The 27,656-nt window shown below is 46.7% G+C and overlaps 1 protein-coding gene across 6 annotated transcripts in view; it reads left to right on the plus strand.

The window, feature by feature from the left end:
- Positions 1-7,647: 7,647 nt before the first annotated feature.
- Positions 7,648-27,656, plus strand: part of trim2a (tripartite motif containing 2a) — a 139,795-nt gene continuing 119,786 nt past the window's right edge. For 2 of the 6 annotated variants that reach the window (XM_055644325.1, XM_055644334.1), the window contains exon 1: positions 7,648-7,809. The gene's annotated coding sequence lies outside the window, so the exon portion shown is untranslated. The remainder of the gene's footprint in view (positions 7,810-27,656) is intronic. The other 4 variants (XM_055644275.1, XM_055644343.1, XM_055644308.1 and 1 more) reach the window with 3 other exon arrangements.

Below are 27,656 nucleotides of genomic sequence, written 5' to 3' on the forward strand. Positions count from 1 at the left end.
TCAAGGTCGCCGAATTTGAGGAATGATTTGATTTTAGCTATTGTACGAAGCTGGAAGAAACCAGCTTTTACCACAGAGTTGACTTGCTTGTCAAACATTAATGCGGAGTCAAATATCACGCCAAGGTTTTTGACGTGTGGTTTGACTAAGGAGGTTAGGCTTCCAAAACTGCCTGTTATCATTTTGATGGAGCCGGAGGAGCCGAGTAGGATGACCTCAGACTTGCTCTCGTTAAGTTGGAGGAAGTTCTGAGCCATTCAGCATTTTAAATCATCAAGGCAGTGCATGAGGCTGTTTAAATTAGACCTGTTGTTGGGTTTCAGGGGGAGATAGAGCTGTGCATCATCTGCATAGCAGTGGAAAGAAATGCCATGCCTTTGAATGACTTGGCCGAGGGGGAGCATGTAGAGAGAGAGAAGAGAATGGGGCCCAGGATGGAGCCTTGTGGAACCCCACAGAAAAGGCTAGCTGGGGAAGAGAAAGAATTGCCTATGTTGGTAGAGAAACTTCTGTTTTTTAGGTAGGAAACGAACCAGCTCAGGGCAATGCCATCAACATCAACCCCATACCGGAGATGGTCAATTAGGATGGTGTGGTCCACTGTATCAAACGCTGCGCTGAGTGGTGTTGTCAGTGAATTTAATGGTGGTGTTGTCAGGAAATTTAAAGATGGAGTTGGAATTGTGTCTGGTTACAGTCATGGGTATAGTGTGAGTAGCACAGGGGGATGATTACACAGCCTTGAGGTGCCCCTCAGGTACTGATGGTTATTGAGGAGGAAGCGTTGCACCATTAAGTATTAATTGCATTCTGTTGATGAGCAAGTGGAGGATCCTGTTAAAAAGAGATGCTCAGAGACCAAGTTCCCTGAGTTTGGTACCAAGTTTAAAGGTGTTGATGGTGTTGAATGACAAGCTACGTTTAATGAACAACAGTCTGATATATGTGTTTTTATTGTGCAAGTGGTCCAGTGCAGAGTGGAGAAACAGCAAGATTACATCCCCCATTGATCTATTATGATGGTATGCCAAATTGTAGTGGGCCAAGGCCTTTGCTTAGGTAGAAACTTATATGTACCATAACCAATCTCTTAAATCTCTTCATCACCATGGACGTTAGTGCCAATGGTCAGTAGTTATTGAGGCATGTCACCATTCCCTTCTTGGGCACCAGTATTATTGATACCTGTACTTTTATAAAGCAGGTGAGAACCTCAGTAATCCTCAGTAATGAGTTTGAAGATATCTGCAAACACTCCAGCCAGTTGCACCATGCACGAACAGGTCCTGAGGTTTCACCCTGCTGAAGGATGTTTTGACGTCGGTCAGGATTAATGGGATTGCACTACCATTGGGGGTATGGGAGGCCATGAAGGCACATCAGTGTTCTCTCTATTGAATCGTGCCCTCTAGTGTTTGACATTTCCTCTCTGGACAAAAGATGGACTATCTGACCTATCTAAGTCTCTCATGATTTTATATATTTCTATCGGGATCTCCCTCAGCCTCTGATGCTCCAGGAAAAAAATGGAAAACTGAACCAGAAGAGTTTAAAAGGAGTTGTAGACACAAAATGTTGGAGTAATTCAGCGGGACAGTCAGCATCTCTGGGAGAAGAATGGGTGACGTTTCGGGTCAAGATCCTTCTTCAGACTTTAAAAGGGTCACAAGAATCAGGATCATTGCATATTTAAAGGGAACTAGACCATGTGCGGACCCGTTGGGCCCACTCCCCCAACACAATATTCCACCAAACTGCGTAAGCGGGGCTGCTGCGTTCAAAGTTATGCCGTTGATGGCAGAAATTAAATTAAAGTTAATAAATTGAAGGGAGGACCCGTGGAGGGATTTGTGAAATAGAAGGAAACTTATCCGTGCAGCCGTTGAGTCCCCGTTATGAGACCAGTCAAGTACACGTGAAAAAAATAAATGGCGATTTAAAAAAAATGAAACCCCATTGTGACGTCAGTATTACGTCGAACGTGGCTGATGGGCAGGATTAGTGGAAAAGTGTTTTTCTAAAGTTTAAAATGTCAATGTTGTAAAATATAACATCAATCTGAACGAAACTAGCTACAGCATATCACAGGACAATAATGAGTAAGATGGCCCAACAATTGCAGCGCTATGGTGTACCGTTTTGGCGTAGTTTCCAGAACTCACACACACGCATACCCACAAACAACAAGATGAGATTTTTAGTAATATACTTGACCAAGTGGGGCCCATTGGGTCCCTGTCACATGGGAGGCCTGGTCCCCCAATGCAACCTGTTCCCCCAATGCAATATTCAGCCACTCACCCATAGCCCCCATGGGAGGCCGAGTCCCCCAATGCAACCCGTTCCCCAATGCAATATTCTACCACTCACCCTCCTGCGCAAGGGCTGCTAATTTTGCCTCATTCACCCTCACACGTACGCACGCAGACATGCACACGGCCAAACAAGATGAGAGTTTTAGTTATATACTAGACCAAGTGGGACTGATTGGGCCCCGTCCCCAAACGCTAGGGGTGTGTGGCGTCACACGGGAGGGCTGATGCCCGAACGCAATATTCCACCACTCACCCATAGCCCCCAACTGTGCAGGCGCGGCTGACATGTTCCCATCGTGACATAATCCCCCCCCACACACACACTAACCCCCCATCCCACACATTAACATCCCCACACACACATTAACCCACACAGACACACAAGCCCTCCCCCCCCCCACACACACTAACCCCTCCTCCACACAAGCACAAATTCCTCCCCCACACACACTAACCTCAGTCACTGTCGGGTGACAGCTGAGATCTCATTGTGATTTCATTGTCGGGTTGCGGAATGTTCACAGCAGCGTATGTAAATGAGATCCTATTGTGATTGGAAGACTGTGAGATGCCATTGTAACGTCATAGCTGCAACTGCCAGAAAACTCTCACAGTACAGTCACAGCTATTCTTCTCAAAGTGAGCTTTTTAAAAACGTTTAAATGGCAATAACTTGTGAAATATATCATCAATCTGAATTAAACTTTACACAAACGACCACGGGACAAAGGTGAGTAAGGTGGTGCAAATATTTCCTCGCTATTGTGTTCCGTTTTGGCGTAATTCCATGAGATCACTCACATGCAGACAGACAGATGTCCCAACAAGACGAGACATAGATAGATAGATGGATGGATGGATGGATGGATGGATGGATGGATGGATGGATGGATGGATGGATGGATGGATTAATTGAGGGATGTTTAAAGGGAGTGGGGAAACGGTACGATACGATAAAACTCCCCCACGCCGAGTCCCTATTGTCTTCCCCTCCCCCCTCACGCTCATCGACCGTGAGGCCCCATCACCACCGAGGCTCCCTTTGCCACTGAGGCCCACCTTGCCGTCGAGGCACCTGCTCCGCTGTCGAGTCTCCCGCCGCCACCGCCGAGGCTCCCATTGCCGCCACCGCTGAGGCTACTTCGGCCCAGACAGGCCTCGCTGCCCAGCTTTACCGCAGTCCCATGGGAGGCCTGTGGGGTGAATCGAGCCTACCGGGGAGCGTCCCGGTTTTCGGTCGTCGTTCTGGTTATCGGTGGCGCGGTTGTTCAGCGGGTGGATCGGGCGAGCGGCTCCCTGGGACACCAACAGAGCTCCAATGTGTTAAATTGAGTATGCAAAAATTTGTCATCTTAAAGGGAATCCAGTAAAACTGAAGAACCAAATGTCATACAATCAGGATTTCCCTAAAATTTGATGATCACTCTTAAGCCTTCTGTGCAACAAGGAATAAAGTCTGCCCAACCTCTCTGTGCAACTCAGGCCCTTCATCCTGACAATACCATCAAATCTTCTCTGCACTATTTAGAATAAGCTATTTAGAATGGAGATAAGGAAACACTTTTTCACACAGAGAGTTGGGAGTCTGTGGAATTTGGTGGAGACCGGTTCTCTGGATGCTTTCAAGAGAGAGCTAGATAGGGCTCTTGAAGATAGCGGAGTCAGGGGATATAGGGAGAAGGCAGGAACGGGGTAATGATCACATTGAATGGCTGTGCTGGTTTGAAGGGTCGAATGGCCTTCTCCTGCACCTATTGCCTATTTCCAGCCTATTGATCTCCTTTCTATAGCAGGTTAACGAAAACCGACTAATATATTCCAAATGGTGCCTCACCAATGTCTTGTAGCATGATGTCTCGTTCTATATTCAGTATCCTGACTGATGAAGAGCCATTTTACCATCCCATTTACCTATGTTACCACTTTCTTGGAACCATGTACTTGTACTCTACTCTACAACACTCCCCTGGGCCCCACCGTTCACTGTGAAGGTCCCGCCCTAGTTTGTCTTTCCACAAAGCAACACCTTGCACTTATCTGCATTAAACTCCATGTGCCATTCCTCAGCCACTTATTCTACTGATCAAGATGCCGATATAATTTTTGATAAGCGTCTTCACTCTCTGCGACACCACCTATTATAGAGTGGAAACGTCAGCAAGTTTACTGGTCATGGTGTGCACATTCTCATCCAAATCGTTGATTTAATCCACAAACATCAATGGGTCCCGTACCGATCCATGTGGTACACTATTAGTCACAGACCTCCTATCTGAAAGAATAAACGTCCACCACCACTCTTTGCTTCCTTCCATGATGCCAATTCGGTATCCAGTGAGATACTCTCCCTAGATCCTCCAAAACATGCTGACTATCCCAATCAGTACCTGCCTATCAAAATACATACATATCCCATATTTCAGAATCCTCTCCAGTAACTTTCCGACTAGAAGATTACTGGCCCACAGTTTAGTTTAGAGATACAGCGTGGAAACAGGCCCTTCTGCCCACCGAGTCCACACCAACCAGCGATCCCTGCACATTGATGCTATCCAACACACACAAGGGACAATTTACTTATATACCAAGCCAATTAACCTACAAACCCGTACATCTTTGGAGTGTGGGAAGAAACCGTAGATCTCGGAGAAAACACACGTGGTACTGTACAAATTCCGTATAGACAGCACCCGTAGTCGGGATCAAACCTGGGTTTCCAGCACTGCAAGCGCTGTAAGGCAGCAACTCTACCGCTGCGCTATCGTGCTGCAGCGGGAAGTTCCTCGGTATTTCCTGGAAGAACTGGATTAGGCAGCATCTGTGGTTCGAATGGACAGACAGAATTTCAGGTTGGGACCTTCTCCAGATTGGGGAAGAATCAGACCTGAAACATTGCCTGTCCATTCTCTCCACAGATGCTGCATCATTGCCTGCTGAGTTTCTCTGGTTGTTTGTACTTTGCTCAACGTTCCAGCATCTGCAGTTTCTTGTCTCTATGTTAAAGCAGGTTTGGAGCCTTTATTTTATTCATATTTTGAGATTTTTTTAAAGTTACATTATCAATATCAGACAGATTGAAATGTTTGCATTAACATGTTAACCTTTAGAAACTAAAGCAAGCAACTAGAAGTAATCTAGAGTACAGTCAGTGTGAAAGTTCCACAATGAAAGCTAGTGAAAAGCAGCAGAAAACAATAGGTTTTTCTTCATTTCCATTTTTTTCTTTTTCTTAGCATTGTCTGCATTGATCTGTCATTTTCACACCTTACCCTTCCATACCTCTAGGTCTCTCTCTCCCCTGACTCTGAGTCTCAAGAAGGATCTCGACCTGAAACATCACCCATTCCTTTTCTCCAGAGATGCTACCTGTCCTGCTGAGTACTCCAGCACTGAGTACTGAGTATAGTAAGACCTGAGTGATCTCCTGGACAAGTGTCGATCGCCTAGATTGGGGTCGGAGAGGAATTTCCCGGATTTTTTTCCCGAATTGGACCTGGGTTTTTATCCGGTTTTTTGCCTCCCCCAGGAGATCACGAGGTTCTTGGGGTGGAGAGGGGTGATAGCGGTATAAAGGGGAGGGTAGTGTCTTATGTTCTGTGTCTTGTGTCTACTGTTTGTGGGTAAGTGTGTCTGTTTAGTGTTCAGCCATGAGCGAATGGCGGTGCGGGCTCGATGGACCTGGTGGTCTGCTCTCGCACCTACTTTCTATGTTTCTATGTTACTCCAGCACTGAGTTAGATGATCAGCCATGATCATATTGAATGGCGGTGCAGGCTTGAAGGGCCGGATGGCCTACTCCTGCACCTAATTTCTATGTTTCTATGTTTCTATTTTGTGTATATCTTTGGTTTAAACCAGCATCTGCAGTTCCTTCCTCCTGTTTTTTTTTGTAAACTCATTGTGTTGGTGACATGTATTAATCATCACGAGATGAGTTGAGTACAGGAGCAAAGAGGTCCTTCTGCAGTTGTACACGGCCTAGTGAGACCACACCTGGAGTAATGTGTGCAGTTTTGGTCCCCTAATTTGAGGAAGGACATTGTTGCTATTGATGGAGTGCAGAGTAGGTTCACCAGGTTAATTCCCGGGATGGCTGGACTGTCACGTGATGAAAGAATGGAGCGACTGGGCTTGTATTCACTGGGATTTAGAAGGATGAGAGGCTATCTTATAGAACATATACAATTATTAAGGGTTTGGACATGCTAGAAACATGTTCCCAATGTTGGGGGAGTCCAGAACCAGGGGCCACAGTTTAAGAATAAGGGGTGGGCCATTTAGAATGGAGATGAGGAAAACGTTTTTCACCCAGAGAGTTGTGAATTTGTGGAATTCTCTGCCTCAGAAGGCAGCGGAGGCCAATACGCTGGATGAATTCAAGAGAGAGTTAGATAGAGCTCTTATGGCTAACGGAATCAAGGGGTATGGGGAGAAGGCCGGAGTACTACTGAATGTGGATGATCAGCCATGATCACATTGAATGACGGTGCTGGCTCAAAGGGCCGAATGGCCTACTCCTGCACCTATTGTCAATGTATCTATCAGTAAATATCTAATTCAAATGGCGAATTATTAATTATTAATAGCCTTTCTTAATTGTTATGTACTTTGTGTAGAAAGGGACTGCAGATACGAGTATGTGCCGAAGATAGACACAATGTGTTGTGTCCTCCAGAAATAGATATATATTGGAGACAGCATAGTAATGTAGCGAAAGCTTGATTTTATAAATGCACTAATTTATATAGCCAACAACATCCCTTGATTACAAAATCAAAGCTACCCAGTCAAGATAAAATTGTGGGTACATAAAAATGCTGGAGAAACTCAGCGGGTACAGCAGCATCTATGGAGCGAAGGAGATAGGTAACGTTTCGGGCCGAAACCCTTCTTCAGTCTGTGTACCTTCGATTTTCCAGCATCTGCAGTTCCTTCTTGAACAAGATAAAATTGTGTCTCCCTCTCCGAGAGTTGTATCACCTTCCTACCCCGCCCAGACAGACACTAACGTTGAAATTCATTGTGACCTTCTGACAGAGAAAGCTGTTAGCTTGAATTCTGTTTGGGGCACTGACTGGAGCAGATTGTTTTTTTTTTAAGTCGCCCTCTGTTTCTCCCCTCCCCCCCAAAAACAAAAAACAAACACACTGTCACCCTGGCCCTGTGAGTGAATAGGCGATTTATTAATTGCTGCTGAACGAAGCCTCTGCTTTTCTCTCCCGTCTGTCTCCACCCCGTCTTCCCTCGGAACATGAGCTCACAGCAGACCAAAGGGTTGAGCCAGGCGAGTTTATTGGTTGGCGGCGTTTCTCTGGCTCCTGATCCCGCCCTTTCGCTTGTTCTCCCAAAGCCGGCTAGTTGCCGAGGCGTCATTATGGAGCCGACAGCTGGATGGAGCGTTTCATCGCTGTATGGAAAGGAAAATTCAACAACATAGTGATTTTTGCTCCGGCTGTATAAATACACGAGAAAAACAATCATGTTGGACATGTAAGTAAGTAAGAAAAAAGAAAGAAAGGAATGAATAAGCTACCGTGCTTGGGGGGGGATCTTTAATTTTGCAATCAATGGTTGTTGTTGGCTAACAATGAGTACATTAAACTTTCATTAAATCCTATGCTGTGTATTTAGCTGGCAGAAGATTCCAGAGGATAAATAAAAAAGCTACTAATTAATCTTACGAGTCGGTTACCTGTAGATTTGCTGAATGTTTGATTTATTATGGCAGTACCGTTAAATTGGCGAGGATTTCCTACCCCCCCCCCCCCCCATCATCATTAGTGTTTACGTCTCCAAATTACAAAATGTTGTTTTACGTGTGTAGCTACATTTACTATTTCAGTTAATTTAATTTATCATCGACATCGTAGGGCATTAATTGAAACAATGTGTTGGATGCGGTCCTATTTAATTGTTTGCCATGGTTAATTGCCGAGAGACTGCGTGTGTTAACTATATTATTCCAACGAAAAATTGGCTTGGGAATAAGTGGAAATCTCCATCCTAGATCATTTGGTGGAGAAATCATTTGATGAGTTTAGTCCGAAGTAAACATTTTTTTTTAAAATGTCTGGTCATCGAGGAATTGCGAGAAATCGCAGTTTGTGCAAGATTTCAGCAATAAAGGATGGAGCTGTAAGGCCCATCCCTGCAATTTCTGATACAGAAAGATGGAGCCATATAAATGAGGCAAGCACTGGCTGGTTGGGTCAAAGTGACAATTGTCTTTGCTCAAACCCACTAATTTAGCCACGCAGTTTAGCCACGTTTTTCTTTAGGTGACCTTTACTATTTGTAGTTCTGCTTCTTAATAAGACAATTATACAGAGATGTGGAATGAGGCATTCATGATTGCTTGTGGGATCTCGCCAATTTGTTTTAAAAAACATTTGGGGCTGTTTGCAGAGGATTATCAACAGCTAGGTTTGTGTGATGTTAAAGTTGTGATAAGGAAAGTAAAGGAAATATTTGTTCAATTGCACCATGTATGAAGAATACAGTTGTGCAGAGGAGACTCGCCAGGGTTATATGTCTGGATTCGAGAGATTTCATTAGGGACAGGACATGAATTAGCTTGGCTCTCTTTTTCCTGGAACACAAAGGCTAAGGCAAGGGTTCCCAACCTGGGGTAAATTTACCCCCAGGAGGTAAATTTCAACTACCCAGGGGGTAAAATTTGTTGATTCTGGATTTGTTAAAAAGAGTATTTTAAAATGTCCCCTTTGTCGGTTCCTTTATTATGATAGAAGTGTAAACTCAAATTACTGAACAAAACAAGGTGGGGGTAAATTTACTTTCAAAAAGTTGCCAGGGGTAAACAGGATGAAAAAGATTTGGAACCCTTGGGCTAATAGACAATAGAAGCAGGAGTAGGCCATTCGGCCCTTCGAGCCAGCACTGCCATTCAATGTGATCATGGCTGGTCATCCCCAATCAGTACCCTGTTCCTGCCTTCTCCCCATATCCCCTGACTGCTATTTTTAAGAACCCTATCTCGCTCTCTCTCGAAAGCATCCAGAGAACCTGCCTCCACTGCTTTCTGAGGCAGAGAATTCCACGGACTTGCCACTCTCTGTGAGAAAACGTGTTTCCTCGTCTCCAATCTAAATGGCTTACTCCTTATTCTTAAACTGTGGCCCCTGGCTCTGGACTCCCCCGGCATCAGGAACATGTTTCGTGCCTCTAACGTGTCCAAACCCTTAACAATCTTATATATTTCAATGAGATATCCTCTCATCCTTCTAAACTCCAGAGTGTTCAAGCCCAGCTGCTCCAATCTCTCAGCATATGACAGTCCCGCCATCCTGGGAATTAACCTTGTAAACCTACGCTGCACTCCCTGAATAGCAAGAATGTCCTTCCTCAAATTAAGGGACCAAAACTGCACACAATACTCCAGGTGTGGTCTCACTGGGGCTCTGTACAACTGCAAAGGTATTTCTTTGCCCCTATATTCGATTCCTCTTGTTATAAAGGCCAACATGCCATTTGTTTTCTTCACTCCTGCTGTACCTGCATGCTTACTTTCATAGACTGATAAAGGCTAAGGGGTGAACTGAAAGTTTACAAATTATAGGATACCAAGATGGAGGACGTAGCTCAAGCCTTTTTCACCATGGTTGGGGTGATGATAAGACTTGAAGTGAGAGGAAGAATTTAAAGAGGAACTGAGGGTTAGTCTTGTTGGAGAGTTGTTAAATCTTGTGTACATCGCCAGAGGAGGTGGAGTCAGATTCATTATATTTAAGAGACTTTTGGACAAAAGGCAAGGCATTGAATGATATGGTCCTAATAAGTGAAAATGGGATTGGTATAAGAGCAAATAGGGTGGTTTGGCTATAACACTGATTCAGAAGCATCTTTACAGAGGCATTTGTTAGGCTGTATGTTGAGTATTGTATTCAGTTTTGGTTACTCTGCTATGGGAAGAATGCAGAGGAGAGGAATCAAGAACCATAGGACACAAGTTTAAGGTGAGTGTGGCACGATTGAACAACAACCGGAGAGGCAACCTTTTCCACAGGGTGGGTGTATAAAGTGAGCTGCCAGAGGAGGTGGTTGAGGCAGGTACTGTAACGGTATTTAAAAGACTCTTGGGTACGGATGAAAAGTTAGAGGGATATGGATCAAATTTAGACCGATTGGACTAGTTTGTATGACATCTTGGTCGGCATGGATGAGAGCAGGTGAAATGTCCATTTCTGTGCTGTGTGACTGATTTTTAATTATTGGGACAGCTCTTGCAAACTGGAACAAGCAGCATATTGGGCTTTATGCAGCATTATTCTACGAAATTAAAAAAAATTCTGATTGTAATATAATCAGTAATTAGTAAATTAAAAATAAATCCTTTAATTCCTTTGAACGGCACAGTGGCACTGAGGTGCCAGCTTTTTGAGCTGGTAGAGCTCTTGCCTCACGGTGCTGGACTTAATTCTGTCTTCAGGATGCTGCCTGTGTGGAGTTTGTATGTTCTCCATGTGTGCGTGGATATCCTTCGGTTGCTCCAGCTGCCTCCCACATCCCAAAGGCACATGGGTTTGTAGGTCTGCACATTTGCCTTTAGTGGGTAGTGTGCATGAGAAAGTGGGATAACATAGAATTTGTATGAATGGGCGATCATTGGTCAGCATGAACTTGGTGGACCAAAGAGTCTGTTTCCATGGCACATCTTAAAACAAAGCTTATTCATGCCAGTGAAGGTGGGTTACAGGACTATTGATGGGCCTGGTGGGCAAATGAAAATAGTTGAGGGACTGGAACTGATGGAAATGTACTAAGAACTGACATAAGTTCATAAGTGATAGGAGCAGAATTAGGCCATTTGGTCTATCAAGTCTACTCCACCATTCAATCATGGCTGATCTACCTTTCAACCCCATTCTCCTGCCTTCTCCCCATAGCCCCTGACACCCATACTAATCAAAAATCTATCTACCTCTGCCTTAATAATATCGATCAAAGACAATAGACTATAGGTGCAAGAGTAATCCATTCAGCCATTCGATCATCCACATTCAGTATCCCGTTCCTGACTTCTTCCCATATCCCCTGACTCCGCTATCTTTAAGAGCTCTATCTAACTCTCTCTTGAAAGCATCCAGATAATTGGCCTCCACTGCTTTCTGAGGCTGAGAATTCCACATATTCACAACTCTGGGTGAAAAGTTTTTCCTCAACTCCGTTCTAAATGGCCTACCCCTTATTCTTAAACTGTGGCCTCTGGTTCTGCACTACCCCAACATTTGGAACATGTTTCCTGCCTCTGGCATGTCCAATCCCTTAATTTTATATGTCTCATTAAGATCCCGTCTCATCCTTCTAAATTCCACCCAGTCACTCCATTGACTTGGCCTCCACAGCCTTGTGTGGCATTGAATTCCACAGATTCACTGTCCTCTGACTTAAGAAATTCTTCCTCATCTTCTTCCTAAAGTCACGTCCTAGACTCTCCCACTAGTGAAAACATCCTCTCCACATCCACTCTATCCAAGCTTTTCACAATTCGATAAATTTCAATGAGGTCCCTCATCTTCCTTCTAAACTCCAGCGAGTAGAGGCCCAGTACTGTCACTCATCATATGTGAATCCACTCATTCCTGGGATCTATTTAATGGGTTAAATTGCTTCTTACTATTTTGCCAGAAAACATGTAATTTATGATTTTTTTTTTCTGTAATTGGGGCTTGCTGGCAAGATCAGCATTTCTTATTATTCTTTGTGCCCTTGAAGCTGTTGATGAGCTGCCTGCTTGAACAGCCCTTTTATTCAAGGTAATCCCACAGTGCTAATGGGGACAAGTTCCAAGATTTAGATGCAGCGATGAAATTTGAGTCAGAAATGTGTGCAACTTGAAAAGGAATCTGCAGGAGCTGATGTTCCTGTGCATCTGCTGTGCTCGTCTTTGGTGGTGGATGTAACACGTTAGAGAATACATAGTAACCTGTGTTCGGGTGGCACGGTGGCGCAGTAGTAGAGTGGCTGCCTTACAGCGCCAGAGACCCGGGTTCGATCTGACTACCTGTGCTGTCTGTGCAGAGTTTGTACGTTCTCCCTGGGACCACGTGGGTTTCCTCTGGGTGCTCCGGTTTCCTCCCACACTCAAAAGACGTGCAGATGTGTAGGTTAATTGGCTTTTGTAAATTGTCCCTAGTGTGTAGGATAGTGCTAGTGTACGGGGTGATCGCTGGTCGATGTGGACTCGGTGTACCAAAGCAGGGCTCTCGCTTAAATTTTTTTCCCTGTTGCCAGCCGGGCAACCTCGGCAGCTTTTTAGGTTGCCAAATCACAGTTTATGTGGTCATTTAAGACAGCTTGCATGACGCATGCGATAATGTGCTCGGAAGAAGTGCGTAGTTACCAGTCGGAATTATGGTCAATGAAACATTCACATATTATTTCTGCTTCAAATAAAGTCACAAACATATTCACCGATCAAGACATGATATATACCACAATGACATGCAGCAAAATTACAATACAGTATCTCATCTCTTTTTACACATTGCAATGAATGCAATTTCTATTATCTCTTTCCACTTCCATACAAAAATATGGTTATTCAGCGTATGATCAACCTCGGTGAGACCAAGTGTAGGCTTGGCGATCGCTTCGCACAATGCCTCCAGTCAGTTCGCAGTAACCAACCTGATCTCCTGGTGGCTCAGCAGTTCAACTCCCCCTCCCATTCCGAAACTGACCTTTCTGTCCTGGGCCTCCTCCATGGCCAGAGTGAGGTCACCACAAATTGGAGGAACAGCACCTCATATTTCGCTTGGGTAGTTTACACCCCAGCGGTATGAACATTGGCTTCTCCAATTTCAGGTAGTCCTGGCTTTCTCCCTCCTTCCCCTCCCATTCCCAGCTCTCCCACAGCCTACTGTCTCCGCCTCTTCCTTTCTTTTTCCTGCCCCCCACCCCTCCCGACATCAGTCTGAAGAAGGGTCTCGACCCAAAACGTCGCCTATTTCCTTCGCTCCATAGATGCTGCCTCACCTGCTGAGTTTCTCCAGCATTTTAGTCTACCCATTCACACAAGTTCTGTTATCCCACTTTCCTCACCCACTCCCTGCACATTAGCGGCAATTTTACAGACAAGTTAACATACAAAGCCAATGCGTCTTTGGGATGTGGGAGGAAACCCACACGCTTGCAGGGGGAATGTGCAAATTCAACACAGACAGTGCCCGAGAACAGGATTGAACACAGATCTCTGGCGTGTGAGGCAGCAAGTCCACCAGCTGTGCCATTATATTTTATTTTCCAACATAAAAAATTATACGTTGATAACTTTAGTTACTAAAAAAAAAAGAAACTATCCATTTTCAGTCTTAAATCTCTAAGTGACGCTATGTCCCCCTTTACAGCAACTGTATGTTTTAATTCAGTTCAAGGCTATTGGGGCAGTACATTGGCCATATATTTGCTGCCTAAAATTGCCAGAGACCTGGAATTGATCCTGAATATGGGTGCTGTCTGTATGGAGTTCTGTTTTCTCGTTTATAACATTGTTTACAGAGTACAGGTGCACAACCTTTTAACCGAAAGCCTTGGGACCAGACACCTTTCGTAATTCAGAATTTGTCGGTCTTCGGAATGGAAATTTTTTTGCGTAGATTTTAATGGCTGGCTTAGTGGTAGAGTGCTCGGCTCATATCCGCAAGGTCGCGAGTTTGCGCCTTGATCCCGGCAGAAGAAGTTGGAGCGGGGCTGGGCTGGGCTGCTGCTGGCTGTGGGTCTCTGGGATCTCTGTGCTTGCGGTGGGCCTGGTGGTCGACGTCCAATTGGTCCTGAGGTCTCCGGTGACTGCACTGACCTGCAGCCATCGCCGTCGTGAAGACAGTACAAAGCCCCCACACCGGTGCAATGAGCGGGGAGCTGGAGAGGGGAGGGAAGGGGTCACACACATGGCCGGGAAGCAGAGGGGTGTAGGTGGGGTGAAATTGAAGGGAGCGACAATCTGCTGCTGCCTGCACGCTGAGTTTAAAAGTTCCCACGCAAGACTCACGATACACTGTGTATCGTGTCTACCATGGGAACTTTTTAACTCAGCGGGCAGGTAGCAGCAGATTGTCAATTATTAACCCTCCCGCGCAATATACTCTCACCTTCTCTTTTATGAATGGGGATTTAGTTCCCCTTTCTTCGAGGACCGACCGGAGGTTCCGCTGTCACCTCTGCGGGCCGCCCTCGGTGAACGTCCTGTCCTGTCTCCCTGTCCCTGGGATAGTAGGGGGCGATCAAACAGCACAATACCCCCCTCCCCCTCCAACTCCAGAGGAACCTGCTCCCCGATGGGCCGCTACGGCGACAAGTAGCAGTTCGCCCACAGCCCGAGCTACGCGACCCCAAGAACAAGAAGTACCTTCCACACTATCAGCTTCTGCCCATACACTGCGTGTTCCTCTGGAGTTGGAACGGGGCTGGGCTGGAGTTGCTGATCTGGGATCTCCTTGCTTGCAGTGGGCCTGGGGGTCGGTGTCCCGATGAGAGGGCGCAGCTCGGGCTGTGGGCGAACTGCCACTTGTCGCCGTAGCGGCCCATCGGGGAGCAGCTTCTGGTGGTCCTGACGTCTCCGGCCAGTTTGCAGTTTTCCTCTGGAGTTGGAACGGGGCTGGGCTGCTGCTGGCTGTGAGTCTCTGGGATCTCCGTGCTTGCGGTGGGCCTGGAGTTCGGTGTCCCGTTGGTCCTGACTTCTCCAGTGACTGCACTGCGCTGCTAGAATCGCCGACGTGAAGACAGTGCAAAGCCCCCGTGCCGGTGCAATGAGCGGGGAGCTGGAGAGGGGAGGGAAGGGGTCACACACATGGCCGGGAAGCAGAGGGGTGTAGGTGGGGTGAAACTGAAGGGAGCAACAATTTGCTGCTGCCTGCGCGCTGAGTTAAAAAGTTCCCACGCAAGGCTCACCATACACTGTGTATCGTGTCTACCGTGGGAACTTTTTAACCCAGCGGGCAGGCAGCAGCATATTGTCAATTATTAACCCTCCCGCGCAATATACCCTCACCTATTTTATGAATGGGGATTTAGTTCCCCTTTCTTCGAGGACCGACCGGAGGTTCCGCTGTCACCTCTGCGGGCCGCCCTCGGTGAACGTTTTCAAGGACCGAAAAAATGGCCGCTATTCGGAGCTTTTCGTTATTTGGATCGTCGGATAAAAGGTTGTGCACCTGTACTATGTTTACATATTCTGTAGTGCTGCTGCAAGTAAGGATTTCATTGTTCTAACTGGGACGTGAGAGAATAAAACACTCTTGACTTATGTCGCTAATGTGTGGGATAGGACTAGTGTACGGGTGATCGGTGGTCAGCGTGGACTTGGTGGGCCGAAGTGCCTGTTTCCACGCTATATCTAAGTGTATCTAACACTAAAAACAGAGGAAATCTAAAGAAGGGTCTCTACCCGAAACGTCACCCAATTTATTCTATCCAGAGATGCAGGCTGCTCCATGGAGTTCCCCCGCACAATTAAAGCATGGAATAGTCTTCACTCTACCATAGGTACCAACCAGACGTAACTAAATTTAAGGTGGCTTTTTTCCCCCCAAGAACCCTATTTTGTTTAAGTCCAAGTCAAGAGTCAAGAGAGTTTTATTGTCATGTGTCCCAGATAGGGCAATGAAATCCTTGCTTGCTGCAGCACAACAGAATATGTAAACATAATACAGAACAGGAGATACAAGTTCAGTGTGTGTATATACTATAGACCAAATATATACACAATAAATAAGCAGATAAAATGCAATTGGCTGTTATTTTTCAGTGTTTGGAGTTTGGTGGTGGTGGGTCCACCAATTTAAATTCCATTTCGAATATTTTTGGAGGATCAGGAAACCAAGAAGCAAGAGTTACTCCAGCTCCCGGGAGTGATTCTGTGTAGTTTTTCAGCGGTCGCGGTGAGGCAGCGACCGGACAGCAATGGTGGCCAGAGCTCCCACAATGCAAAGGGAGGTAGAAAGTGGCCGACGCCGACCAGTTGCCGTGGCAGCGCGCATGTACAGGGCTGCACATGCGCACAACCACGGCCGATGATGTGCTCGCCAGCCGGCCGTGCCGAGACCTGCGACACGAGCCGACAGCTAGCGCCGAGCGGAGACCCGAGAGCTAGCGCCGAGCGGAGACCCGAGCAGAGAGCCATTGGCACCCGGGCAACCATTAATTTCGAGCCCTGCAAAGGGCCTGTTTCCACGCTGTTACTCTAAAGTCTAAGTGCAGTATGTTTTGTAAATGTTACACAACTAGTCAGAAGGGTGGAGGGAATTTTTAGTGTGGCTGATGGGGTGTCAATGAAATGCACTGCCTTGTATTGGGATTGTATAGAGTTGTTGAAGCAGCATTCCTGCCTGCAAGTGGGGAGGTTTATGCTCCTGTCATTCTTTTCGGTGGTCTGAAGGTATATGTCACTCCCAAAATGCCCAGCCTCTGACCTACTCCCTTAGCCACAGTATTTATTGTCCATTCAAGTTTCTGGTCAATTGTCATAGAGTGATACAGAGTGGAAACGGGCCCTTTGCCCCAACTCGCCCACACTGGCCAACATGTCCAAGCCACACTAGTCCCACTTGCCTGCATTTGGTCCATACCCCTCCAAACCTGCCCTATCCATGTACCTGTCTAACTTTCTTAAATGTTGGGATAGTCGCAGCCTCAACTACCTCCTGTGGCAGCTTGTTCCATTCACCCACCACGCTTTGTGTGAAAACATTACCTTTCAGATCCCTATTAAATCTTTTCCCCTTAACCTTAAACCTATGTCCTCTGGTCCTCGATCCACCTACTCTGGGCAAGAAACTCTATGCATCTACCCGATCTATTCCTCTCATGATTTTATAAACTTGCTAAGATCACCCCTCATCCTCTTGTGCTCCGAGGAATAGAGTCCCAGCCTGCTCAATCTCTCCCTATAGCTCACAACCTCTAGTCCCGGCAAAATCCTTGTAAATCTTCTCTGCACCCTTTCCAACTTAACATCTTTCCCACAGCATGGTGCCCAGGAGCTTGAAATCTGCAACATCCAGGTTCAGGAACAACTTCTTCCCCACAACCATCAGACTATTGAACACAACTTCAAATAAACTAAACTATAACAGCCTATTGCACTTTGTATTTATGACTACAATATTCTGTAGTGCTGCTGCAATGCAAGAATTTTATTGTCCTATCTGAGACGCATGACCATAAACTCTGTTGACTTGCCTTGTACCAAAGACCTGGCACTTGCACATCGACCCGGCACAGACATATTTGCCCTTTAGACTGTTTCATTGTCCTTTTTTATAAATCATGTTTCTCGGGGTATCTAAATTTTATTAGTAGTTTAAGTTATGACATCAGATGGAAGCTGCATACCAAATCTCGTTGCACCTATGTGCAATGACAATAAAATATATTATTATTATTGACAGAAATGAACATAATACTCTAAATGCGGCCTCACCAATGTCTGTTGGTGTGTGGGGGGGGGGGGGGGGGGTTGAATCTCAGCAATAGTAATTCCAGTGAATGTCGAGGGTAGATGAACTTGTAGGAGATGGTCATCACCTGTAATTCTGTGGTACAAATATTACTGGCCACTTAACAGCCTGTATATAGATATGGTCCAGGTCTTGCCGTGTGCAGTTGCAAATGGAATCAAAGCATGGTGCAGTGGTCAGTGAACATCCCTTTTCTGACTGAGCGATGGTATGATGGTCATTGTAGAAGTACCTGGAGAATATTGGCCCTTCAACATTGCCCTGAAAAAATTCCTGTAATTCTGACCCACAAGTAGGTTGTTGGACCACCGACGACCTCGGTCTTCCTTTCTCTTTGCAAATGTGAATCTACCCGTTGGAGTATTTTCCCTCTACTGTAACGTCCAGGTTCAGGAACAGCTTCTTCCCTACAGCCATCAGGCTATTAAACACTACAACCTCATATGCTCTGAAATACAATAGACTATTATTATTATAAATAAAGTTATTATTATTATTATTGGACTGTTCTTTGTTTTTGTTTCCTGAGTTTTTGTTTTTATTTATTATGATTACATATTCTGTTGTGCTGCAGCAAGTAAGAATTTCATGGTTCTATCTGGGACATATGACAATAAAACTCTCTTGACTCTTGTCTTGATGCCCAATGATGTCAGTTTTAATAAGATGTTTGATGTCAAGGGTATTTCTCAACCATTGATTATTACCATTAGTCATTACAAATCAAATTACACTGCATTTCATAGGATAGCTGTAGAAAGGATATAGTTTATTTTACTTTCATTTAAACCTAAAGACTTGTTTTCAGTTGTGAGGTTTTATAGTGCAGAAACGGGCCTTCTGATCCAATTCGCCCAAGCAGGCTTTTTGGTCCAATTTACCCATTCTGCCTGAGGTGTCCTCTGGAGCAAGACCCATTTGCCTCAAATTCCTGTAAATCTTTTCTATCCATGTACCTGGCCAAATGTCTTTTAAACACTGTAATTGTACCTGCCCTGCATTGCCCTCTGGCAGCTCATTTCACATACCCATCATCTTCTGTGGAAAAAAAATAACTTTCCCCTTGGAACTTTGTTAATTATCTCTTCTCATCCTAAACCCATGCCTTTTAATTTTAGAATCACACTGACAATTCACTTTATCCATGCCTCTCGGGATTTTATTAACATCTCTATGGTAACCATCGGCCTTCTAAGCTCCAGCCTGACAGATGGCACAATGGGCTAAGTGTTCGGCTGGCAACCGGAAGGTAGCCGGTTCGAATCCCGCTTGGAGTGCATACTGTCGTTGTGTCCTTGGGCAAGACACTTCACCCACCTTTGCCTACGTGTGAATGTGTGTGAGTGATTGGTGGTGGTCGGAGGGGCCGTAGGCGCAGATTAGCAGCCACGCTTCCATCAGTCTGCCCCAGGGCAGCTGTGGCTACAGAAGTAGCTCACCACCACTGAGTGTGACTGAGGAGTGAATGAATAATGCGATGTAAAGCGTCTTGAGTATCTAGAAAGGCGCTAGATAAATCCCATCCATTATTATTATTATCCAACCCATTCTTGTAACTCAAGCCTTCCAGTCTAACAACATCCTTGTGAAGATAGGCATAAAATGCTAGAGAAACTCCGCAGGACAGACAGCATCTCTGGAAAGAAGGAAATGGTGACATTTCAGGTCAAGACCCTTTGTCACATTCTTGTGAATCTTTCTTGTACTACCTTTTGTTCAATCACATTGTTCCTGACCAGAATTGCACACAATCTCACCAACATTTCATGCAGCAGTTATATGACATCATGAATTTTGTACCCAATGCTATCTCTGTGTGTAGAAAGGTCTCGGCCCAAACCATCACCCATTCCTTCTCTCCAGAGATGCTGCCAGGCCCGTTGAATTAAGGCCCTGTCCCACTTACGTGCCCTTAGCATGCAAATTACACTACCTCATTGTCGCGTTAAGGCGCACGGGCATCGTATGGCCGCGCGGGGCCGGTCCCACTGAGAAACATGGAGGGGTATGGAGTTGTGCGCGACATCGCTCGGCGCTCCGAAATTTTGTAGCAAACAAAATCTTCGCGAGCCACCGGCCTGTCACGTAACTGATGGCCCAAGTGGGACAGGCCAAGACCCTGGCGTGACGCAACATCTCGCCTCCAACAGCAGCAGAAGTAGGCAAACGATCGCCGAGCTCGGCCTGGGGCTCACGGCCGTTGCGGTCCGGATCCGCCCCCACTCCTACTCCCAGAGCGGGGACAAGAAAATTGAAGATAGACACAAAATGCAGGATCTTTCGGACTGAAGAATAGTCTCGACCCGAAACATCACCCATTGCTTCTCTCCAGAGATGCTGCCGGTCCCACTGAGTTACTCCAGCATTGTGTGTCTATCTTCAAATGACGTCACATGCTCCAGACTGCTGTGCAGGCAAATTAAGTCGTGCGGGACTGTCGCGCCTCAACGTGACCACGAGGTTGCGTAATTAGCGTGGCAAGGAAACGTAAGCGGGACAGGGACTTTACTCCAGCTTTTTGTGTTAGTCTGAAGAATGGTCTTGAACCGAAACGTCACCCATTCCTTCTCTCCAGAGATGCTGCCAGTCCAGCTTTTTGTGGCCATCTCTATGTAGCTAGCTTGTCTTCAGCACCTTGTCTACCTGTGTGACCATTTTGAGGATCTATCACCTGGACCCCTCCCCGATCTAATCATGCAGTCGCAATCTAGTCATTCATTGTGCAAGCCCTGTCCTGGGTTCTTCTTCTTCTTGCGCATGGCATGCACAGCCTAAAGTTATAGGACTAATTGATTGTGCACGCCAGGTTGATTGCATTCGTTGAAACAGGGCGGACCACGTGAAGGTTGCAATCTCCCACCCCCTGTCCTGGGTTAACTTGGCAAAATGCAACAATTTGTAATTATTAAAACTAAATTCCATTTACTGTTCCTTGACCCATTTTCTCAATTGATCCAGACGCATTGTAGCCCGAGACAACTTTCTTCACTGTCCATCACACCACTAATTCTGGGGTCTGTTTGCAAACTTACTAATCATGTCGCGGACTTTCACATCCAAATTGTTTATGTACATAACAGGCAACCGAGGACCCAGCACCAGTCCCTGAGGCTCAACAATCACTGGCCTCCAATCTGTAAACAACCCTCTACTGCTTGGGCAAGTGGGCTGAGGAATGGTTAATGGAGTTTAATGCAGATAAGTGTCGGGTATTATGTTTGGGAAGTCAAGCCAGGACACGACCTTCAGTGAATGGCAGGGCTCTGGGGAGTGCACCCCCATAGTTCTGCGAAGATGGCATCACAGGTAGTTGGGTATTCAAGGTGGAGTCGGCACACAAGTCTTCTATCAGGAAATTGAGTATAGAAGTTGGGATGTTATGTTGTACCTAATTCAGCTCCCAAAATTATTTTGCTGTGGTGCGATAGTTTTAGTTTAGGTTAGTGATACAATGCGTAAAGAGGCCCTTCGGCCTACCGCGTCCGTGCTAACCAGCGATCCCCACACACTAATACTATCCTGCACACACTAGGTACAAATTACAATTATACCAAGCCAACAACCTACAAAGTGTATGCATTTGGAGTGTGGCAGGACACCGGAGTCCCCAGAGAAAACCCATGTAGGTTACGGGAAGAACGTATAAACTCTGTACAGACAGCACCTGTAGTCAGGATCAAACCCTGGCTCTGTAAGTTGCAATGTTACAACATTTTGCGATTTTAAAAATCAAGTCTGCAATTTATCCCATCAAATAAAGCATAAAAAGAAGTTTAATTTGACACCTAATTCACTTTCATATCTTCAGTATTAAAAAGGTTATGGCCATTTTCATACTCGGAAATTAGCATCTTGTTCCCCATTGATTTTCCATTGACTTAACACAAAAGCTGTGATCGAGGACAGTCTAAAGCCTATAACTTTATTAAAAATTAAGAGAACTGAATGAAATTTTCAGTTATTATAGATTGAAGCATTCTGAAACAAAAAAATATTAAATAATCTTACTTGGATGACCTGAAATTAAAGCATATAATTAGTTAGTTACCCAATTGTAGCTAATTCCAAAATTCAATTACTAGATCTAAACATCTATCCATTTCTTAAGGAAAGATTAACATTTTTAAATAGCCTGTGTCCAATGAACATTCAGACAAGAATTCACAATAAAACATGATTTTTAAATCTCATTGACATTAATTTATCGGCCAAATGGAAGGAATTTAGTGTTCAATTGCTGTAAATTAACGGCCATTAATCAGCTTTCGAGTGGGATCCTGTGGAACACGCTGGTTTGGAACGTTCCCATTGTGGTGAATTTGAAGCTCATATGCCCAGAAAAACACTGCGGGATTTAATGGGCCCCCAAATTAGCTACTCGCAACATAACATTTTGTATAAAGGATCTTAAGAAGCGCTTTTTAATGTAAAAATAACCAGCCTACCTTGCGTTGTCCCCTACATGAGATCCGTCCTGTTGTCGGGGTTCGCGGGTTTAGAGGATGATTTTTAACTTACTATAACAATTAAATTAACCAATTAGGTTTAAAAATAGCTACAGCGAACAAACCTTGCAGCGATTTTTTGACAGCAACTAAGTAGGCTGAACAACCTCGATTTGAATAGCCGAGAGAAAATCGCGTTTTAAACCCGCCCCCTTCTCAAAGGCGCCAAAATCGGCCACAGATCTGCAGCGCCGCTGAAGGTAGGTTTTGCAACATACGTACTGTAAGGCAGCAACTTTCCCACTACACTACCTGCCTGCAGTTTGGCCCATATGCCTCCAAACCTACCCGATCCATGTACCTGTCTAATTGTATCATGTGCAAACTTGCTCATTTTGCCCTGTAAGTCCTTGGGGACATTGGAAACCTCCCTGCCTTCCCACATCCTGCAGGAGCATCATACAGCTGGCATCTTTACTGCACTGGGCCAACGGAAGTTTATGAGAGAGAAGATAAACGCAGACTGTACCTTATCCCAGCATCAAAGCCTTACACTTAATCTCTACACAGTAAGCTTCCACACTTGGATTTGAGGAGACTCGTTAGTTAGTGGCATGGGCAGGAGAATCTATGGCAGCAAATGAGACTCCAGGATGGTGTGTTGCCTCACTGATGCCATGATGCCTCAGAATATTCTCAAGGGGGATGGGGAGCAGCTGGGAGTTGTTGTGCACATTGACAAAGATGCTAACTACTTTCTGCTAGTCCGGGTTGTTAACTGTGGCACCTCAATAATTGTCTGGTCTCCTTTCAAAGTCCTGCTCTTCTGAAATTGCTCTCAGCTTGTCCAATTGAAACTCACCTCGACTCATTAACTGTTGGGCTTCAGTAATTGTGCAGGAAGGAACTGCAGATGCTGGTTTAAACCAAAGATAGACACAAAATGCTGGATAGGCAGCATCTCTGGAGAGAAGGAATGGGAGACAAGTGGCTTGACCCGAAGCATTACCTATTCCTTCTGCAGAGATGCTGCCAGTCCCACTGAGTTATTCCAGCATTTTGTGTCTATCTTGGGCTTCAGTAATTTGCTGGCCTCTTCTAAATACCCTGCTCTTCTGCAACTGCTTTCAGCTTGTCCAACTGAAGCTCACCTAGTTAACAGGAAACCTATGCTTGGAGTCAAAGGGTGTAGACTAGGTACAAAATTAGTACTTTGCATTAGTATTCAACAAGGGGAAGGTTTTGGAAGATAGTGAGATCAGTCTGGGGTATACTAATATGATAGAGCAGTTTAAGATGCAGTTGGGATTCTTGAAGAGCATGAGGGTGATTAAATCCACAGGGGCTGATGGTCTCTATCCCAGGTTACTGAGTCAGGACATTGAGAGAGGACATTGCTTTAGTTTTTTTTGTTTATGTTAGAGATACAGGGCGAAAGTCCGCACCGACCAGCGATCTCCGCACATTAACACGATCCCACACACACTAGGGACAATTTACACTTGTACCAAGCCAAATAACCTACAAACCTGTACGTCTTTGGAGTGTGTGAAGAAACTGAAGATCTTGGAGAAATCCCACGCGGTCATGGGGAGAATGTACAAACTCCATACAGACAGCACCCATAGTCATGATCGAACCTGGGTCTCCGGCGCTGTAAGGCATCAACTCTACCGCTGGGGCATTGAAGCTCTTTATATCCAAATTAGCTATTGGTGAGATTGGAGAGTAGCCAATGTGGTTCCCTTGTTTAAGAAGGGAAATGCAGATAATCCAGGAAGTTGTAGGCCCATGAGCCTTGCAGCAAAGGCAGGGAAGCTATAAGGAGAGGATTCTTATGTGGAGACTAATTAGAGACAGTCAGCATAGCTTTGTGTGGGGTGACAGGTCTTACTAACCTCCGTTTATTGCAGAAATGCAAAAAGTGATTGCTAAGGGGAGGACAGTGGATGTTATCTTAATGGGCGTTAGTAAGGCAAGCCGTGTGTTGAGTAGCCAGGTTGTTGGCTCTGTGTAACGGAGTTGTAAACAGTGAGATTTGCTGTCTAAGGATATCAGAGAAATGATGGGTGGAGTTTAATTGGGTTCACTGTTAGCTGTTGCACTTTGGATGGTAATAAATGTAAGGGGAATGTGTAAAGACGTGTCAAACACATGATGTCTTCACTACTAGTTTATTTCAAACATTGTTATAATACACACACTGTGCCCTAGCTGTCCGTGGTCTGTCACTGGAGTTGGAGAGAGAGAGATAGAGGTGGGGAGGCTACAATTATACTGAAGATAATGGGGAGTGGTTAGTAGTGGTGAGGTCACTATGTTAAAGGAGCATGCACTGATCTACATCCTTCCCCTTGGAAAACAAAGCATTACAATAGTGACAGCGCGACCACGATTCATACGCTAGAAACAAACCTGCGCGTACACCGGCAGGAAACAGTTAAACATTCAAGCAAACTCCCCATGACGTACAGGCGGCTTGACCAACCGCCCGGAGTGGGTACGCAGCCCGCCCTCCTCCTCCTCCGAAGGAATGACAGAGACAAGAGCAGGAGCGGTGACAGGGGAACGGGCAGGAGAATGCGCAGGAGAGGGAGGACAAGGAGACGGGGGAGGAGAAATGGGCACCGCCGCGGGCACGCGGGTGAGGCAGGCGAGGGGGGACCAGGAGCAGCAGTGGGAGAACGGGGCACAAAGACCTGAGAAGGCGGAGTCCGGGGCAAGCGAGGAGTGGTGGGCAGAGAGGAAGCAACCGGAGGCGCTATAGGGGCTGCAGGAGGCGGAGCGGGCTTGTCGACCAGCAGCAAATGTTGGCGGGACCGGCGGTATATGGTACCCACGTAGTCAACTAGGTACGACCGCGGAGAGCCCGCAGAGCGGACGACAACAGCCAGCCTATAGTGTCCGGAGGGGGACTGCATCCAGACCACCTGGTTCGGGAAAAGACGCGGAAAGGGACGGCAGGACCTGTCATGGGAGCGCTTCTGTTAAGCCTGTTTCTGGGCAATGCGCTCTTGGACAGCAGCAGGGCTGAGGACCACGGGCTTTAGGGATCGTTGGGAGACAAGGATCGGAGGGCGTGTGGTGCGGGACATGAGCCGCTGTGCAGGTGAGCCCAGGGCAGGGTCACGGGAAATATTGCGGAGGTTGAGTACGGCCAGGTAAAAATCCGACCGTGAAAGTCTGCAATGCTCCAGCAGCTCCTTGGCACTGCGGACGGCGCGCTCAGCAAGGCCGTTGCTCTGAATGTTGCTCACCATGCCCAGAAAGCGCTGCAGGCTGGGCACCTCGGTCGGAGCGGGCATCCCTGAGACCGCAGCTGTCTTCTCTGTGTCTTCTGTGGGTCTGGCTTCAGACCCTCAGCCGTGAAGACGTGGCCCACGTACGTGAGCTCCGGGACGTGGAAACGGCACTTCTTGGGGATGAGTTTGAGGTTAACCGCCCGAGCCCTATCCAGGACTTGGCGGAGGTTGTGCTCGGCGACATCCCTCCCGTAAGCCAGGATGTCATCGACTATGATAGCACACGGCAGGCCTGCAAACAGCTGCTCCATGGTGCGCTGGAAAACCTCGCTGGCCGAATTGATCCCGAAAGGCATGCGGAGGAAACGGAATCTGCCGAAAGGTGTGCTGAAGGTGGTCAGGAAGGAGGATCGTTCATCCAGTGGAATCTGCAGGAAAGAGCTCTTGGCATCGAGGACAGAGAAGACGGTGGCTGGGCCAACCTGTGCAGCGACGTCCTCCACCGTTCGCATGGGGTAGTGCGGGTGCTTGATGGCAAGGTTCAGGTCCTTGGGGTTTATACAGATTCGAATCTCACCCTTGTCCTTCTTTGCAGCAACAACCATTTTTCGGAGACCCACCGGATGGGATCACTCACCTCCTTGAGGATGCCCATGGTCACCATGTGGCGCAGAGTCGACTCCACCCTGTCCTTCATGGCAAAGGAGACGCGGCGAGCCTGCCGGATCACCGGATCGACCCCCGGGTCCACAATGATGCTGTAATTGCAAGGTAGTTTGCCCAACACATCATCAAAACGATCAGGGTACTCGCTCATGGGGTCCATGGGGGCCTGCACCAGGTGGATATCGTGGTGGAAGGAAACCAAACCGAGGTCCTGGCACACACGAGCGCCCAACAGAGTAACATTCTCAGAGTCCAGCAGGAGGAAAGTGAGGGGCCGAGAGGTCTTCAGAACCGTACAGATAAGAGTTGCCTTTCCGACTGGTACGAGCACTTCCCCCCCCCCCCCCCCCCCCCCCCCCCCATAGGCATGAAGACGGGAGTCGTCGGGAGTAACCTTCTCACCAGATCTTATCTGCTTGAAGAGGCTCACTGACATAACATTGGCAAACGCCCCCGTGTCGACCTTGGCAGGAAAGGTCACCCCGTTCACAGTAACACGCACTGAGGGATCCGCTATCAAAGCAGGTGCACCCAAGAGTGAAAAAATACTCGATTCATCATGGGAGGAACTGTTATCTGAATCAAGGAGTTCGTCTGAATGGTGCTGGGAACCACAAGCGTTATCAGTCTCAGTAAGGTTGTTTAGACTCCTTCTTGGAGCAGGGACAGGCCTGCCACGGGATCGACAAGCTGCAGAGAAGTGATTGAGCTTTCTGCAGAAATTGCAAGTTTTCCCCAGCGCAGGGCAAACATTAAACTGATGATTGGCGAAGTTGCAGTTGGGGCAACGACGCGGGCTGTCCCTCGCGGGTGCGGGAGTGCTACGCTGGCGTGGCGGGCCATCGTTCCGCCAGCGTCCAGCAGCACCAGCATAGTGAGTGTCCTGAGCCGCAGGTGGAGATATGGAGGCGACAACAGCAGCCATGCGAGAGGCATGCAAAGCCTCGTTTAAAGTCAGATCGGGCTTCTTCAAGAGCTCAGCCCGTAGCTTATCGTCCTGGAGACCATGAACTAGGACATCCCTGATCATTTGGTCGGGGGTCACCGCGTCCAGGCGGCAACGCCGAGCCAATTGACGCAACGAGGCAATGAAGGAGTCGATGTGCTCCCTGGGGTTCTGTCGCCTGGTGAAAAACTTATACCGCTCAATGATGCAATTAGTGGGAATGTCACAGAGCGCGGTGAATTTGGCCATAAGACATACCGGGTACCGAGCGTTCTCCCCAACGCCGTACTCGAACGATTCATAACGTTCCATGGCCTCCGGGCCAGCCAGGTTGAGGAGCAGATGTGCCTCCACCGCAGGGGTGGCATTAGGATGAGCGATCGCGATGTAGTGCTCGAAGTCGCGCTTGAAGACAGTCCACCGGTGCACGATGTCTGAGTCAAACACCAGCATGTCAGGTTTACGACACGAGTTCGCCATGGTAAATAAATGGTGAACAACAGCAGAAAAAAATAGAACTGGGAGAAAAGCAAACAAGAAAAATAAAAAACCCGATAGACGGGAGGCGC

The sequence above is a fragment of the Leucoraja erinacea genome, chromosome 1 (assembly GCF_028641065.1).
Source record: "Leucoraja erinacea ecotype New England chromosome 1, Leri_hhj_1, whole genome shotgun sequence".
Classification (NCBI taxonomy): domain Eukaryota; kingdom Metazoa; phylum Chordata; class Chondrichthyes; order Rajiformes; family Rajidae; genus Leucoraja; species Leucoraja erinaceus.